This window comes from Neopelma chrysocephalum, unplaced genomic scaffold (genome assembly GCF_003984885.1).
Source record: "Neopelma chrysocephalum unplaced genomic scaffold, ASM398488v2 Primary Assembly neopelma1_25, whole genome shotgun sequence".
Lineage (NCBI taxonomy): Eukaryota > Metazoa > Chordata > Aves > Passeriformes > Pipridae > Neopelma > Neopelma chrysocephalum.
Window position 1 is genome coordinate 23,935,178 of NW_020897694.1, and position 16,121 is coordinate 23,951,298.

The following is a 16,121-nucleotide window of genomic DNA, read 5'->3' on the forward strand; positions in this document are numbered from 1 at the left end:
CCAGGAATGGATTAAGACAATTAACTTGCATAAGGAGTCAAATCTCTGACCTCTACTTTGCTTCACCTCTCATAAGTGCCATAATCCACTGATAGAAAGATGGAAGTGATAGCCTTTACAGAGCAGAGCAGATGAGTGCTCTTGTATGCAGAATGGCTTTTGAGGAGTTGGATTTCATGTGGGTCACTCCAGTCACAATTTACTGCTGTCTACTGCTAGGGCAATTTGCATAGAAGAGATTTTTATACAGCTTGTTAAAACAAGTGTAAAGGAGTCATCGCTAGACAGGATTATACACAATGGGAATATTAACAAGCCAGCAATCTGTCATACGCTGTCTGATATTTTTTTTTGCTGGTAATCTTAAAGCATAAACTAGTCATAACCTACAAGGTGCAGAATAAACAAGTACCATACGATCCCTGCTTACACACAAATACCTCCAGCTGTTCTTGGGAAGAGTAGCACTATTGCAAAAAAGGGGCCAGTAGGGCAGAAGCCATGCCCAAGTAGTGGTTCGTCCCCTCACTGAAAAATTTATTGGTGTACATTGCTGGTGTCTTCAAAAGGAGAAGGAGGAGTTGTAAGGACAGAAGATTTCTGCAATTGCAAAGACAGTCATAAGTCAGGGTTGGATTTCCTTGAGGCTCCTGGTTCTGAAAGGGTAAAAACAAGCACAATGTGGATGAAATAACAGTCATTTAGCAGGAGTTATAAAAAAACCCACAATTCACAGTTGGATGTCAGCAAAACATTTTGACCCCTTGATATTAATACATTTTCTGTAGATAGTGCATGTGTAACAGAGCTGCGAATAATTAAGTATGTGCTTTCTGATATTGGAAACATAGAATACTGTGGCTGATAAGGGAAACATATCTGTACCTCATATAAAGAGACACTTGTAAAGATTTCTCTTTTGGCTCTTATATAGAGTTATAATTAATTTTTTTTTTCAGTTTTGGGAAGGGATTGAGCTCCAGCTTGAATCTAACAGTTCTGATATTTGTAGTTTTATATCATGACCACTGCTGAATTTTGCTCCAGGAAACAGTTTCTCAGTTTATTGAGAACATACGTCTGTGCTGCTGAGAGAAAACATCCATTTTTTGGGCAAGGGAATCCCTTGGCCATGCCACAAGTTCCCTGCCAAGGGGGCCCTCAGTGACTCTAGAGCACACCTATTCTGCTATAGTTTTGCTTATGCAACTCCTGTGTAGTAAAATGCTGTTTCTTTGGTGAGCTTCTTGCTTTATTTGTATGCTCAAAGACAGCAGTCCTCATGCATTGGTACTGTCACTTCTCATTTGCCCTGTGACTCATGTTCCCAGTCCCAACCTCCAACTGATGCAATGCCCACCTTGTGCTGTGTTAGCTGCACACACCTAAACCTCTCAGTTAGCATGTAGTATGAATGGCTGTAATACAGAAACGAAATACTTCCCACCACCAAAGAAAATTCTAAACTTATCATTCAAAGTTAAACTATGTTTGTACATAAACTCTATTTGGTAGTAGGCTTATTTCACTTATTTTATATTGAGTCTCATAGATCAAAAAGCATGGACTTGAATAGAAAGAAGTTATATGATATCACATTAACTTGTAACCATGAACATTTCACTACAGCTTTCAGCTTTCCGGTGCAGGTGTTAATCTGCAGAGTTTCACACATCACATCAAACTGCTTGATAATTCACCCACTGCACTGCCTAGCAGCTTTGTCTTTTCCTAGTTGCACTTTGGGATGTAAATATGATGTGCAAACATGGAGAACGTATCACTAATTCACTGTTCAGAAGGGCTCTAATCCAACATAGCCACCTTAATGAAATGCCAGGTACACCGGTCCTGTTATTGTCATTAAGAGGTAGGTGACTGTAGGAAAATATGACCCTCTAGAAAAAGCTGTCTGAATTATTTTCCTGGAGCTTGTATGGTATTACTCATAATGAAAAAAGTGAAGGAGTGTTTTTAAGTGGGGGTTTTTTCATAAAATATTTCAATCTGGAAAGAATTAGAGCTCATGCTTATGTTATTCTTTATTCAGTAAAGGCTGTAAGAAGTCACTCATAACCTAGATGATAATTTTGAAGGAGAAAATTTACACAAAATAGAACTTCAGAAAACAGTTTTTCTGGACTGCTATTAAACAGTAGAAATACATGTTGCATGTTTTTGTTAAGGGGACATACTTTAGCCACTGCCAAAAAGACATTAGCATAATGCCTTCAAAACATGTGAAGGGCTGTGTAGGCATGCAATAATGAGTCTGCCTTGGAAATTTAAAAATCTGTCTGGGTGCCAACAAGTAAGGGTCAGAACAATACATTGCACTCAAGGATTTATGTATTTTAATATATATTTGCATTTCAAAGTTACAAAAACTTTCATACTCTTCAAAGATCTGTAATACATATCCAAAATTATATTTTTAGAGTATATAAAGTAATACAATGTAATTGTTAAAGTTAAAATACAGGATTCCTTCTGAAAGAAGTCTAGTTATGACAATTACCTACCCCTTAAATTACTTTTTCTCTCAGCTATTATCCTCAAGTTGCACCAGGGAAGATTTAGACTGGATATCAGGAAAAGTTTCTTCAAGTGAAGAGCTGTCAAGCGCTGGAACAGGCTGCCAGGGAAACGGTAGAGTCACCATTTCTGGAGATGTTTAAAAGATGTGTAGATATGTCACTTATGGGCATGGTTAAGTGTTAGTCCTGCCTTAACAGATGGACTAAATGATCTTAAAGATCTTTTCCAAACTAAACAATTCTATCATTCTACTAATATTTCAGTTGTCACTATTTATGCAGCGTTTATAACAGTCAGGGCCTCTACTCTGTAGGTATTTAAGCACCACAAGAATTTACATAGTTAATCATGATAATTATAGAAGGTGTATGCTTAAGAAAGCACAGTACAACAATTGCACAACACATGACAAGGGCACTGCCAGTGGTAAAACAGTAAGCAAACAAATGGGGCAACAGCCTTGTTTTAATGTACTACATTACAAGATGCGAAAGATAAGCCTGAGTGCAAGTAGATAAACAATCCAATACTCCAGTGGGATGTTGGGCATCAGAGGCAGAATACAGTGCAGATCCTTCGAGATAAAAGTCATCTGATCATATTTCTTGAGTCTCAGCAGAAAATGAAGAGCAGTACATTTAAGCATGCAGATAGATATGCTGCATTTAGAAACTGTTGATTGTCAGCAAGAAGTGGGTGAGGTAGAAATATGAAAGTAGGAAGAACATGACATTCTCACATTCTCCATGTGAAAAGGTAAAAGAAAATCTGACCCTATGGCTATATTGATCTGAGAAATGTATTTATTAAGATTAAATGTAGTCTTCTGTATATATGAAAACCTGCAAATATTCACAGACCAACTGAACTATTTTAGTGAATGGCAGATTAAACTATATCTTTAATAATGAAAATTTCCAAACATTTTATTTAAACAATTAATTGCAATACCATTTATGAGATATATTTGGAGGAAAAAATCCACTAGTTATACCTTGATGGGCCTTTGAATTTTCAGATGATATTTGTGCTAATCCAATACAATTACAGAATATTTTTATGGTTTGAAGAAAAGCAGGGCAAAATGAAAAAAATTAAAGTAATAACAATTCTTCACATTTTCTGTGTCATTTCCTCCATAAGAGGAAATTTTTGACTACTACTTGTTAAAGGTACCTGCATATCATAGAATCATAGAATGGTTTGGGTTGGAAGGAACCTTAAAGATCTTTTTAGATCATCATATCCATAGGACTTGATACTTATTGCCAGTAATACACTGCAGATTATTCTCACATAAAAGGTTAATCATGTGCATAAGTGTTTGCAGGAAGAAGCTATTAAAATGTGTACTGTACATGCCCCAGTAGCAAACCTTGAAGAAAAATGAGACAGAAAAATTCCATTCTTTAGACCTTGCTGCTTATCTGGCAGTTTTTAGCTGTCAGCTCACACAGTCACAGTCTGGATAACCATTATCAAACAAAGGGAGAGAAATCAGTGTTATAATTATTTAATAATAATATTATTATATATTATAATATTATTATTATATTATAATAATTAATAATACCAAAACTTATATAATTGCTAAGAAGCAATCAGGGCCAAGGTCTCCCTTCTGATATGTGAGCTGGATCTTCAAGGTTCAATGCACTTTACTCTCAGTGATATCAGAAACGGGACGCTGAATTACCTGCCTTTTACCATAGGTTTGGAGAATAGTTGCTGTGCATCAGCTAATACCCTGTTAACATTTTTGCTTGCGTAAACCTTCAGACACCGTTTTCAACCCACTGCCCAGCAGAAGTGATCACACAGTCCATTCTCACCTGCAACTAGCACTTCCCTCACCTTAATTTCCCACCTGAAAGGTTTTAGAATCACCAAATTCACTAAGCAAAATACCTTTCATTTTTTTTATTTTGAAATTAAGTGGAGGAATTCAAAACCATGTGTAGAATATGAGCTGAAAAAGCTAAGCACAGATTGTCTTTGATTCTAGTAGGTATGATAGGATTTTATGTAAGAATAAATATTTTCATGGCTTTTCTTATAATCAGATCATAAGTGGAGGGTGGATCCTAACTCCTACATTTCTACACTTGGAGTTCTCAGCAGGACACAGTAGCGTATGTCAGGTTAAAATGTTTGATTTCTTAATTTCTGTGAAAGACCTGTCTCTCCTGGTACATTGTACAGAAAGCATTCCAGCCTTCAAGTATTTTCCAAATATCTCTGTGTCCTAGTTTTACTGGTTTGTTTGGTCAGGTTTGGCTTTGAAACCAGTCTTATGAAATATTTTTTCTAAATTAAGCTATGACTTTCTCTCTCCACTTCCATACTTGACTGAGGAAGTTGAGCACATTGGTTGATGTATATAATGAAATATCTAGGTAACATTGTGCTAATCTTTCAAAACACTTCTTGTGAATCCGCATTTGCCAGACAAGGTTTGTTTTCCCTTTGGGTAACCTGAGCCACCACAAATACAGGAATATAACTTGATTTCAGACTCCAGGCACAAACTAGTCTGTGTAAGGCTGAAGGGTCTTAACATAAAAAGACTAAGCCCAGTGCAGCTGATGGGGATTTCCTAAGGCATTTACAGCCCTCATCATGCTAATATATTGCAGAACACTTAACAGCTTTATAGGCAGCATACTTGATAGACACAGAGCAGAAGTCCCCAGTATAAGAGAAGATGCCATATAGTTTCTGATAGTGGGAGGGGGTTCAGCCTCAAACCGTTTTTTACACAGCTGTTCCCACAAAACTGAACAGCTAAACCCACTTCAGACTGTGTTACAGATTCAAATACGAAGACTGTTACAAGCTGCCACCATAAAAACCACCTTCTCCCTTTAATTAAACATGAAAAAAAGGAAACAAAAAAAATCTCAAGTGGCTGAAAATGCACAATATTCAATAAGTCTTGCAATTGTAACATCCTAAAGAGTTTCTAGAGTAAAAATCCTTTCTGCTCCACAGTTTTTAGGCGGTAATGCTGATAGCCATTACTGTAAAAAGTTAGCTGAAAAGGACAGCAGCTTTCACTACTCCAGTCCTGTCTAGTTTACTTGAAGACTAAATAAATCAAACAGATTCAGAAGTGAGAAAAACAGATAGCCAGAGCAGAAAATACAGCCTCAGTGACGAGGGTTGAATGGTGCATCATAGCTTTTGAAAGAAAGACAGGTATTACAGACAATCTAGTCAGCTAGTCTGACACTCCACAAACTTGTGGCAGTGTCAAACTGTTTGAGATATTATCATTAGCTGCCTTTCTAGTGATAAGCTTATTGCAATCAAACAAAAATAGAACATTTTTGAGCAGCTAATGCTAGCAGACATGCAATGAAATGGATTAGAACTCGTAATCTGCTAAATGCATCTGTTTTGACATTGCCTGTTAACAAAGTGTGACCACTCAGCATGTGGCTGTGGTAGCTGAAAAAGAGGTATTTCAGCTGTTAGCAAGAACCACAACCCAATATGCTGAGTGTTTCTAGCCCCCAAGTCTATCTCTACTCTGGGATTTTCTTCATCATATCGGTAAGTAACTGAGTTGGTGGACACAGCTGTACAAATACAGCTCTAGTCATCTTTCTGTCTTCCTGTTTTACTTACACTTAATTTTAGGTCTGTTTTCCAATGCATTGTTTTTCATGTTGATAGAAAACATATTCAGGGTTGCTGGTGTGGCTCTGCAACTGGAAAGGATAGAAGATAAGAAATATGAAGTGAATATGAAAAGGATGCAGGAAAGCAAGTGATGTTAGGAACACAAGTGTTGCATTTCAAATAAAGCTGGAGATTTGACTGAGGCAGGGAAAGTGAAGATATCCTCTATATGCCTTTTCTGTTTTGATCTGGTCAGGTCATTTCTAAGCATGAGGATGAGGAAGAACAGTGTTAGGTTGGGTGGGAGGAAAGAGAGGAGAAGAAACTCTAGGAGGTAGCAGGGTCTGTTGATAATTCTCATTCTATTACTGCCAGACTACAAATCCTGATGACTGACACACTCCCTTCCCTTTTTATTTTATTCACTTGTTAGATTCTATATTTTGATATCAATTTAAAGTTAGTAATTTCTGTTCCACAATACATATGTTCCATAGCCATTAGGTGATAGATGTAGAAAATTTAGCCTTGCTTTCATACTGTAATTGCTGACTGACTTAACAAATTACGTCATGCAAGTAGATGAGTTGGGGTTTTTTGTCACCTTGGACAACTAAAATAATAATTTTTCAAAAATACAGTCTCCTTTAGTTCTCTGCTGTGAATTTCTCCACAGCTTCATTGAAATAAATTTAGACTGGACACCGTTTCCTCTGTAATCTCTCTGAAAGACTGGGAAAGAATCCAACCAAATCTGAGATAAAACTACTAAACAAGATATAAGCTCAAGTTTAGCATTATAATTAGGTCAATGAAAAACTGACACGAACTCAGCATAATGGCGGCCCCTAGGTATTGAATTGAAGATGTATGCCAACAGAGAAATGCTTGGTAAAGCTGAGAGAGAGGGAAGAAGACACCTGGAATAATATCCCAGTTGTACTCTGATGCACCATGCCACCAAGTCCCGCAGGAGGATTGTTGCCTCGACGGGCAAAAAGTCCAGAAAAAATTGTTGCCATTATAATTCCCCTGCTGAAAATAGCAGGGAATTCTCCTTAAATAATGCGACAGAAAACCCCATTGACAACTGCAGACAGAGATGGGCTGATGAAAGAGTCTTTAATTACTTTATATGATATACCTCACTGGATCCTGGAGGGGTTATTTGCAACCAAGTCCAAACAGAGGACTTGCTAAAATGCAGAGAAGGGGAATAAGAGATTTTTTTCCAGAGAAGAAAAAAAGCTAATAGAAACCTGGAAGAGTTATAAAGAAACTATCAGAGGAAGAATTGTAACTGTAGTATAGAAGAAGTGGTTTGTTATTCCCCTCCAACTAATAGGTAATGAGAGACTCTGAAATTGACCACCAACATCCTTAATTTATTTTTTTAAAATTATTGTGGCATTTTGAATTATTATTTCTATTACCTGTAAACATTTTATGAAGTGGGTCTTGGATATATGTTATACTCCTGGTCATTGCATTAGTCCATTAATATTATAAAAAGAAAATTTTTAAAAAGTCAATTATTTCTGGACAAGATGTTTCATGACCTTTTTAAGAACCTCTTAAGACTAAGAGTCTGCTGGGATTAAATGTAGCTTTTAGCTCTTCCCCAAACAGACCCTAGGGCTGTTTGAAACCCCAGCTGATCAAATTCCTCTCTAGGCAAGCCTGAGACTTGCTTAGGAATACATTTGGTCTTTCTGCTCTCCTTGATCTTATGTCTCCGACTGTAAGCAGTATTAAATTCCCTTTGTAAAATCAATAATGATAAAGGAAGCATGAAAAGCTGCATCATCCAAGTTTCACTCCATAGAAGCACCCTGTCCTTCTATTTTCCTGTGCATCACTGCCTTAAATCTCAACAACTTGAGGTGTTTTGTCATTAAGGTATCAATCTGACTCCTTCTATTTTATGGAGACATGTAAGAGTTATAAATAAGGTGAAATCCTATAAGGTAACACTTTTTTCATGGTAAAGTCCAAGGATAAATAAAGATTTCTTACTGGGTTTTTTAGAAATGATTGATTTTGAGAGAGAAAATTATCTCTATATAAAAAAAAAAAAAATTTGAGAGTGCCCAGGGTTGAAAATTAAAGAGACAGAAGCCAGGCCATAGAGAAAAAGGTTTATTTTTAAGGTAAATAATGATTACAAATGTTATGGTTTCTGAGAAATGAATTAAATAATTGAATCTCTGGCTCACTACAAATTCTGGGGAAAAAAAGTAAGAATCAGTAATAGCTTATTTCTATTTCTGGAAGACCCACTGGAAAAACTGTCTATTCTGCATCCACTAGTGAATGGAATGTATAATTTGCTGGTTTTGCTTGGAAGAGATCATCTCTTTCTGTGACAATTCTGATCAGAACAAACCATCAGATGTCTAAACCACCTGCTGCTGTGAATGACTATCACTCAGAATTATAGCAAAGTAAAAAAAAACCCTCAGCATATGTTTTTCATAGCTTTAGCTTTGCATACTAGCCCCAGCTTATGTCTCCTTTCGTAGTAAAGGCTGTGTTTTTACATTTATAAATGTCTCACAATTTTGACAGAATCGTAACAACCATAATGCATAATTTACTTTTCATTATCAATTTTAAACACTTTGCAAAGGTGTCAAAAACTTTACTGGATGCTTGTTCAGTGTTATAAATAGATGGAAAATAAACCTCAACATTTTTAATACTGCTGTTATTTCTTTGAAACAGTTGTATTGTTCATGACTGATGTAGAGCGGTATCTTTTCACACATTTCAGTATAAATGCATGCTAGTTGTATAAATGTGTAGCTACTCATAGCTAAAATTATGGTTCTTTGCTTTGTTGTTGTCGTTATTTGGTTTTGGTTTTGGTTTGGTTTGGTTTTGATTTTGTTGAAGGTTAGTATTTTGGTGTTGACTTCATATCATGTATACAAAAACATGGTCCCAGCCAGAAGTAATGTAAAAAAACTCCAATATAGGACTACTGTCTCTGTTCAACACATTAAAAAAAGAAAATCTTTCAAATAAAAAATTTTTAGTAGTATTTTATAGTTCATGTATTATGCGTCAGTAATTTATGAACACTCATGTATTTGTGAATATGAAATTATTTCAGCTGGGAGTTAAAAACATCAGAACTGTGTTATTCTGCATCACTTTAGGATCTAGACCAGTATTACCATCTTTAAAATTCAATTAAATGTTTTGGGGCATTAAAAATTACACACATTTTGTCATTAAGATAAACCAAGGCAAATATATGTGTATTAATAGAAACTGACTCCCTATAGAATCTATCCATATTGTTTCATTAATTGAATGAAGTATTAAGCATTTCAAATTGTGATGGATTTTAAAAGCTACCCTAAAATAGCAGTATTGTATAGCAAATGGTGACATCTCTCCTTTGGATTTCAATGTGTGTAATCTCTAATGCCCAAAAACATTTAATTGAATTCAGCTCAGCAACCCACACATAGAAATTCTGTACTGGCAGAAGTGCTTGCTGAATCAAACCATTGTTTGGCTTGAATTAAATATCCAAATATTTGTCATTTTGTTGCCTGACTTTATTTACAGGCCTCTTGCTATTTTGTCCATCTCACATAAAATAAAGTGTCGTTTTCATAAGTTTAAAATATTTACACTTCTTGGAATTGAATTTTGTGACTTTATCGAACCACATAGAGTGAATAAAATTGCGATGTTCATAGTTAAGATGACATACATGAGAGTACCCGTAGCATCAGGCTTGGTGTTTGTTCTTGTGGAGGAATAACAGTAATTCTGTTTTCTAACTTGTGTTTGAGTCACTGCAGTGCCTATCAATAGAGAGCTTGTCTAATTATTCTCTGAATTGACATGAGGCTTGGTTTTCCATTATACAGCTGATAGAAATTCACCACAGTAACATTGTAAAATAGAGGCACTATTTCTGGTAATTAGTTCTAATCAAATGGTCATTCCCTAAACTACATATACCTGCTTCTTACAATATAGCATTCCAGTTGATGAAAGACAGAAATCTGTTTGCTTTTTCTTTGTTTATCTAATCCCATCACCCTGATTTTTGTAAATATTTGTGAATAAATGGATTTCTTGTTTACAAGCTCTCCTACAGAGCTTGAATACAAATCTTTCTATGTGAGTCTTGGGTAAATTATCACACATTATGATAAGCATAAAGAATTGACTATTGTTCATTTACACTGCAGTCATCTTACATTCTATTAGACATATATTAAAAATCTCAGTTGGGCACTCTTTGAGAAAGTCAAGGTTGTAAGGTCACAGATTTCATGTTGAACAAACCCCACATTAGCTACAAAAGAGACAGCCTGTACCTGTGAAAAATCTTGTGGTTGGTTGTTTTTTTTTTTTTTGAGGGGACCAGCCATTATCATACAGCATTTGCATCTTGGAACTTCATTCTAGCAATGGTATCTTAAGATTAATCTGTACAGAAACTGAGTTTTCTTCAGCTAGTTATTATTCAGTGAATGGCCTGGCTTGGACTGCTGAAGAATCCTTAATCAAGTAGTTTTTTCATTCCAAGTCTTGATGTTGTAAAAAATAAACTGGTCAGTTTTGAAAAGGAATTTTAGATGATTTTCTCCTTCTTCTCAGAACCCAGGACAGGGAGATAGGCTATTCACAATCTCATCAAGGACTGTGACAATTACTGGTAAGATACATACTTGCAGTGACACAGATATTTGGGTAATGTTACAGCATGACTGAGCAACGTACCTTTCGAACCTACTACTGAAGTTTGTGAATTAATTCTCGAATCAATTCAGTAAACTCTCATACTTTAACTTGTAACTGGCCTTAATGATAGAGATGGAATTGGTCCAGGAATTGTTTTGCTCATAGTAGAAGTGGCCAAGAGCTTCATGACAAAGTTTTGTTTGTTTATTTTAGATGTAAAATCCAATTAATTGAAACAGAAGCTCATCATTGGTTAGTGTCATTATAAGAAGTCTTTTGCTGGCAAAGCCGCCTCAGCTCCCCAGTGAAGTTCCTGGTCAACACCAGTAGTGAGTGAGAAATTGGATTCAATGTGTAGGGTTGTGGTCTCCGGCATGAGAAGAGAGTGCCACATTGAATAGGGTATTCATTTTTCTGGATTAGTCTTTTTCGGATTTTCCTGCTGGAGCTGCTCCAGTTTGTGTGCCTAATCATATATTATTTGATGAATCAGCGTCATCAATGTCCCAAGTAATTCCCCTGCCTACTGAATTTATCCTTAATAATTTTATTCAAGGTAGAAGTTCTTCAAAAAGGGACAGACATAATAAATAAGAGCCAAATCCAGTAACTTCATCAAATGGAGCATCTGTGAATGGGGTGAAAAAAAAGGGACTTGAGCCAGCAAGAGTAAACAGGAAATGTTAGTATTATTCAGAGCATCTTGAAGGCTGAAAATGACACATCCTCCAGTCATCAGAGCAGTGATGGCAGTAGGGCTGAAGCAGAAAAGTTAATTCGAGATAATACTGCACGACACCTGAGATAGCAAAAATTATACTCAACTCAATTCAACACTGCTCAAAATTACCAGTTTAATAAGGATCCCTACGCACTGCCTTGCCAGCCTTCAGCAATGACTCCTCTAATAAGGATTGCTGGCACATATTATGCCCCCAACTTTATCTCTGTTCCTTCCTTTCTCAGTATTTTGGGGCATTTTTACTGACAGTCATTGATAAAGATTTTTACTCTGCTCTCATGTAACAAAATAGGAGAGATGTTGAATTTTTGGGAACTAAAGCTCGAGGTAATCCACTAAGTGGGTTTAGCAGAATGACTGCAGGATCCTGGCTGAGCTGCTTCCACGAATAATGACTATAGATTAGATATCATAATAACAGCTGTCAACAAGCAGGGCGTAAAAGAGTTTTTTTGAAGTCACAATCACTTGACAACCTCTGTTTCCTTCACGTACCGAAGGCATGTTTGATGTGCCATCTGTTACCCTCCCACCTCACATCACCACTGTTTTGGGCACCGTACATGCTTGCTGCTGCTTGCAAGATGAGTCAGGCAGTTCAGCAGAGCATATCCTTCAGCTGTGGAAAAATGCATAAAAGTGATACCAGTATGCTCACTGGATGTACTAAAACTAGAGCCTTTTCAGTTCAGCTGGAAGCTGTTTTTCTTTGCATTTGGGATTGGTCTTGGCAGGAGGTTGGTGATAGCTTTTGTCTGTAATTGGCCTTTGCTAGTCTGACATAGTTGATCTCAGTGGGAATAAATTAATCTTTCAATCACTTAGATATTGACTAGATAGTTGGAGTTTAGAGACATCATACAGAATTGCTGAATCACAAAAAAATTGGCACAGGAGAGGTAAGGTGAGAAAGGATAGAGGTCTTCTACGAGACAAAGCAGGGAGAGCAAACAGTACATTGCTTTCCTTACAGAGTAGCTGAACAAAGTGTTTTCTAAATAACAATCTAAAATGTTTGACTGATTAAGATGTAATATATGCAGAAAAAAGTATTATTTGCTCTGTTTAGAAGGCAGATGTCTAACTGAAAGGCAAAACATGATTTTCCTGGCTTAAAAAATGATAAGATAGTTACCTAAAAATAGGTTCCTTGTAAGATGATTTTTAAAGAAAAGTATAAAAAACATGTTACAGCTCCAGTAATGTATTTTTTTGCTCTTGCTTCTCTCTGCATTTAAAATCCATCATTGCAAGTCTTTTAGATGACATAAATCAAGAAATCCAGTATTCTGAGAATGCCTAATGTGCATGAGGATACACATTATAACAGTGCAGTAAGCAATATTGATTCAGCCAATTCCTCTCAAAAAGCAAATGCAAGAGGAAAAGCCTCTCAATTGTTGTTTCTTGTGCTCCCCATGTTTCAGTCTTACATGTGGAAAGCTAATTGTGGGTGTGGGTATTACTGTTTTGGGCCCCCGTTACATCTCCTCAGTTGCTATAAGCAGGCAGCAGTGACTAAGAAAAGAAAATGTGTTTTTAACCTTTAGCTATTCCGTATCCCAAAGATGAGGCTACCCACACTCACTGTGAGTGGCAGATCTTTTCCACTGTCTGAAACTCTTAGGGAGATTTTGGAAATCAGAGCCCCCCTCCTTCAGCCTGAGTGGATCAAGACATACTGTTAAAATTCTGTTTAACTTTTCATAAACCAGTGGGACTTGCATACAGATTTAAAAGCAAGAAGAAAAATGGAAGAGGTCGAGTCAAGGAGGAGTTAACTACCTTCTACTCTTCTAGAATTTGAACACATCCAGAAGTCCCTCCTCGTACCTATGCGAATGTGGATGGAAATTTAGTCAAAAGTTTTCTAAGCCAACCTTTCTGTCTGAGTAAATAGGATTTTCTATACAGAGAGTTTCAGGAAAAGCACCTTAACAAATAACATAAAATAGAATAAAATAAAATAAAACAAAAATTTAAAAAGTCATTCAGATTAAACATACATGGCAGAATGGATTTAGTTCCATTAGTAATTTAATGGAATTAGTTATCTTCTTTGTAGATAATATACTATTAAGGTGACTCAGAATTTGGGGCTGATCCTAAACTAAGAATTTACATTTTGAACTGTTTCCAGTTTTCATTTCTAGATTATTTTTTATTTAAATTTTTTATTTTTATTAACTAAAATTTTGTGGATTTTTAAAATCAGATCTTACTTTCAAAATGAATGTGTTTTTACTTGATTAAAAATTATTAAAATATTAAGTAAAAACTGATTTTTCATTTTTTCCTGTGATTTGCCAGCAAAACACAAAGGTATTTTTTGCAAAACTCCAGTTACAAAATATTTAGTACATCCTAAAGAAATAGTACAACATGATTTTTACTTTTTCATAAATTTGGATCTGAATGTATTATTCTTTGTATTTCTAGGCAATCAGCTCCAACAGCTGAAGTGCATGTAAAATACTATTATGAGGAATAGATATTTTTGTCTTTTTTTCCCCTTCATTTGAATTTCATGGTCTTACTAACTGTACTAATGCAAACAAAATACCAGGCACTAATAGGTTTGGTTTGGGGCAGGTGGGGGAAGGAGGAAAAAATTGATTCTCAGACTTTAAACACACTTTTTAAAAAAAAAAAAATTTATTTTAAACAATTAAAAGATGGTTTTTTGTGGAATGATTAAATGGTTAAACCTACTGGATTACTTCTTTCAACTCTGCAAGTATACATAACATTAAGGGGTAGTTGTGTCATGGATTCATGAGCCTTAGAGTCTTCGTAAAGTAATAGATAATCATAAGATAGCAGTAACAACAGATAACTGTAAAAAAATCAACTAAAGTGGTAATGATGAAAGAAAATACAGCGCTATACAGAATTCAGTTAGTTTATAGCATCTTCTACTTTTCTAAGTTCTGACTAATAGAGCTTCTAAAAAATGTTAGTCATTTTAAAACTGTCCAACTAAGAAAAGATATTTTATTGAGAACTCAAGAGTTTGGCCAGGTTATCCAGGGTTCAGATGAAGCTCATGAAAATGAAACTTTATCTCTGATATTTTTGTAAAGTCTTAGCAACATCGATTCTTTACCTTTTTGTCTAAGCTTCCTTGGAGATCTTGTTAAAGTTTCACAACTTGCTACTTGCTCCCTTCTGAGGTTTATTGTTTCTCTGTGCAGTTAACCAAATTGGTTTCAAAACACTGGGGTTTGGGATTTCTCTAGGGTATGAATTAAGAAATTCATGTTACTTTCCAAAATCTTCTCCATGGACATCCAGGAACTTGTTGCTATTGCAGCTTCACATCTTCCTTTACTTTAAAATGCAAAAATTTACTTTTATAGTTACCCACTATTAAGGTAAAGAAAAAAATGGGCCTGGAGATGGAAGTTAGAAACCTGGTATACCCTATGGCCCTGTCAAAACTATTACATCTCCATCATAGAACTAATCTTTTGCTATTTTTCCTCTGAAGCAATAGACTGTGATCTCATTGTGCTTTACAAGCTAAGAAAGGTCAGGCCAGCCTCCCCAGTCTTTGGATGAGTGAAATCCCAAGAACTTGTCTTGTGCTTAGGATGATGCTGATTAAGTTAGTGCAGAGACAAACAAGATCTAGCTAGAACAGTTTGAATTTACTTTTCACAGCTGTTTATTGCTGCTTCTCTGGGTAATCATTACAGCCCCCGCAGCTGAGGCCCAATAACAGCTTGTGGGAGTCCTCCCACTGTTTCAGGGCAAAACAGCTGTATTAATTTAAGTCACTGTGGAAGATGGCTCAGGCTAACCCAAATGGTGACTCATTAGTGCAGCTCAATATGGGAATAATGAGGAATGGCTGTTAATCCTGAGAGCTAAAGCTACTATTGCTACCTTCGAAGTGAATACTTTATGGTTCTTGAAGGTACACTGCTACATAAAGGCAATGGCTGGAAGAAGTCCTAGAGTGTTCCAGTTTGTATAGGAAGATATGATTATTATTTTTGAGAGCTTTGGCCCTTTAAAACAGGACAATGAAGACTTCTATGTAGTTTAACAGTGCTAACAGTCACAGTGGTTCAAATAGTATAAAGTTTCTCTTTTGGTTAAAAGAACGGGTCCTTTCAACTTCAAAAGAATGAAGTGAAACAGAAAATATTTTTAAGTAAAATTAAAATTTCTTAATTGATACTACTTTGGTTTTATTATTATTTCTCTCCATGCAAATGAAAAGTAATGCTGTTTAATAAAAATAATCAATTGAGCTCATTTCTTTAAAAATAATTTAAGTTTATTTTACGTATTTTTTTGTCCATGGCTAATGCTAAATTTCTGATCAAAATTGGACTAAAATACAGTTTGGTTCTTGTTTTGTTTGGGAGACATCCAACTTTACGTAAATGGAAAAAATTGTTTATTTCTTCTATTTCACAGTATTGCATGCTGTTGATGAATGCTGTTAGACATAAGCCTCATGATCAAAAATACCTATGTTGCTAAATAAAAGAGACCC

The 16,121-nt window shown here is 35.7% G+C and overlaps 1 protein-coding gene across 1 annotated transcript in view; it reads left to right on the forward strand.

Moving 5' to 3' along the window:
• GPC6 (glypican 6) overlaps positions 1-16,121 on the forward strand; it is a 768,245-nt gene that overhangs the window by 356,524 nt on the left and 395,600 nt on the right. The gene's annotated exons all lie outside the window — the stretch shown is intronic.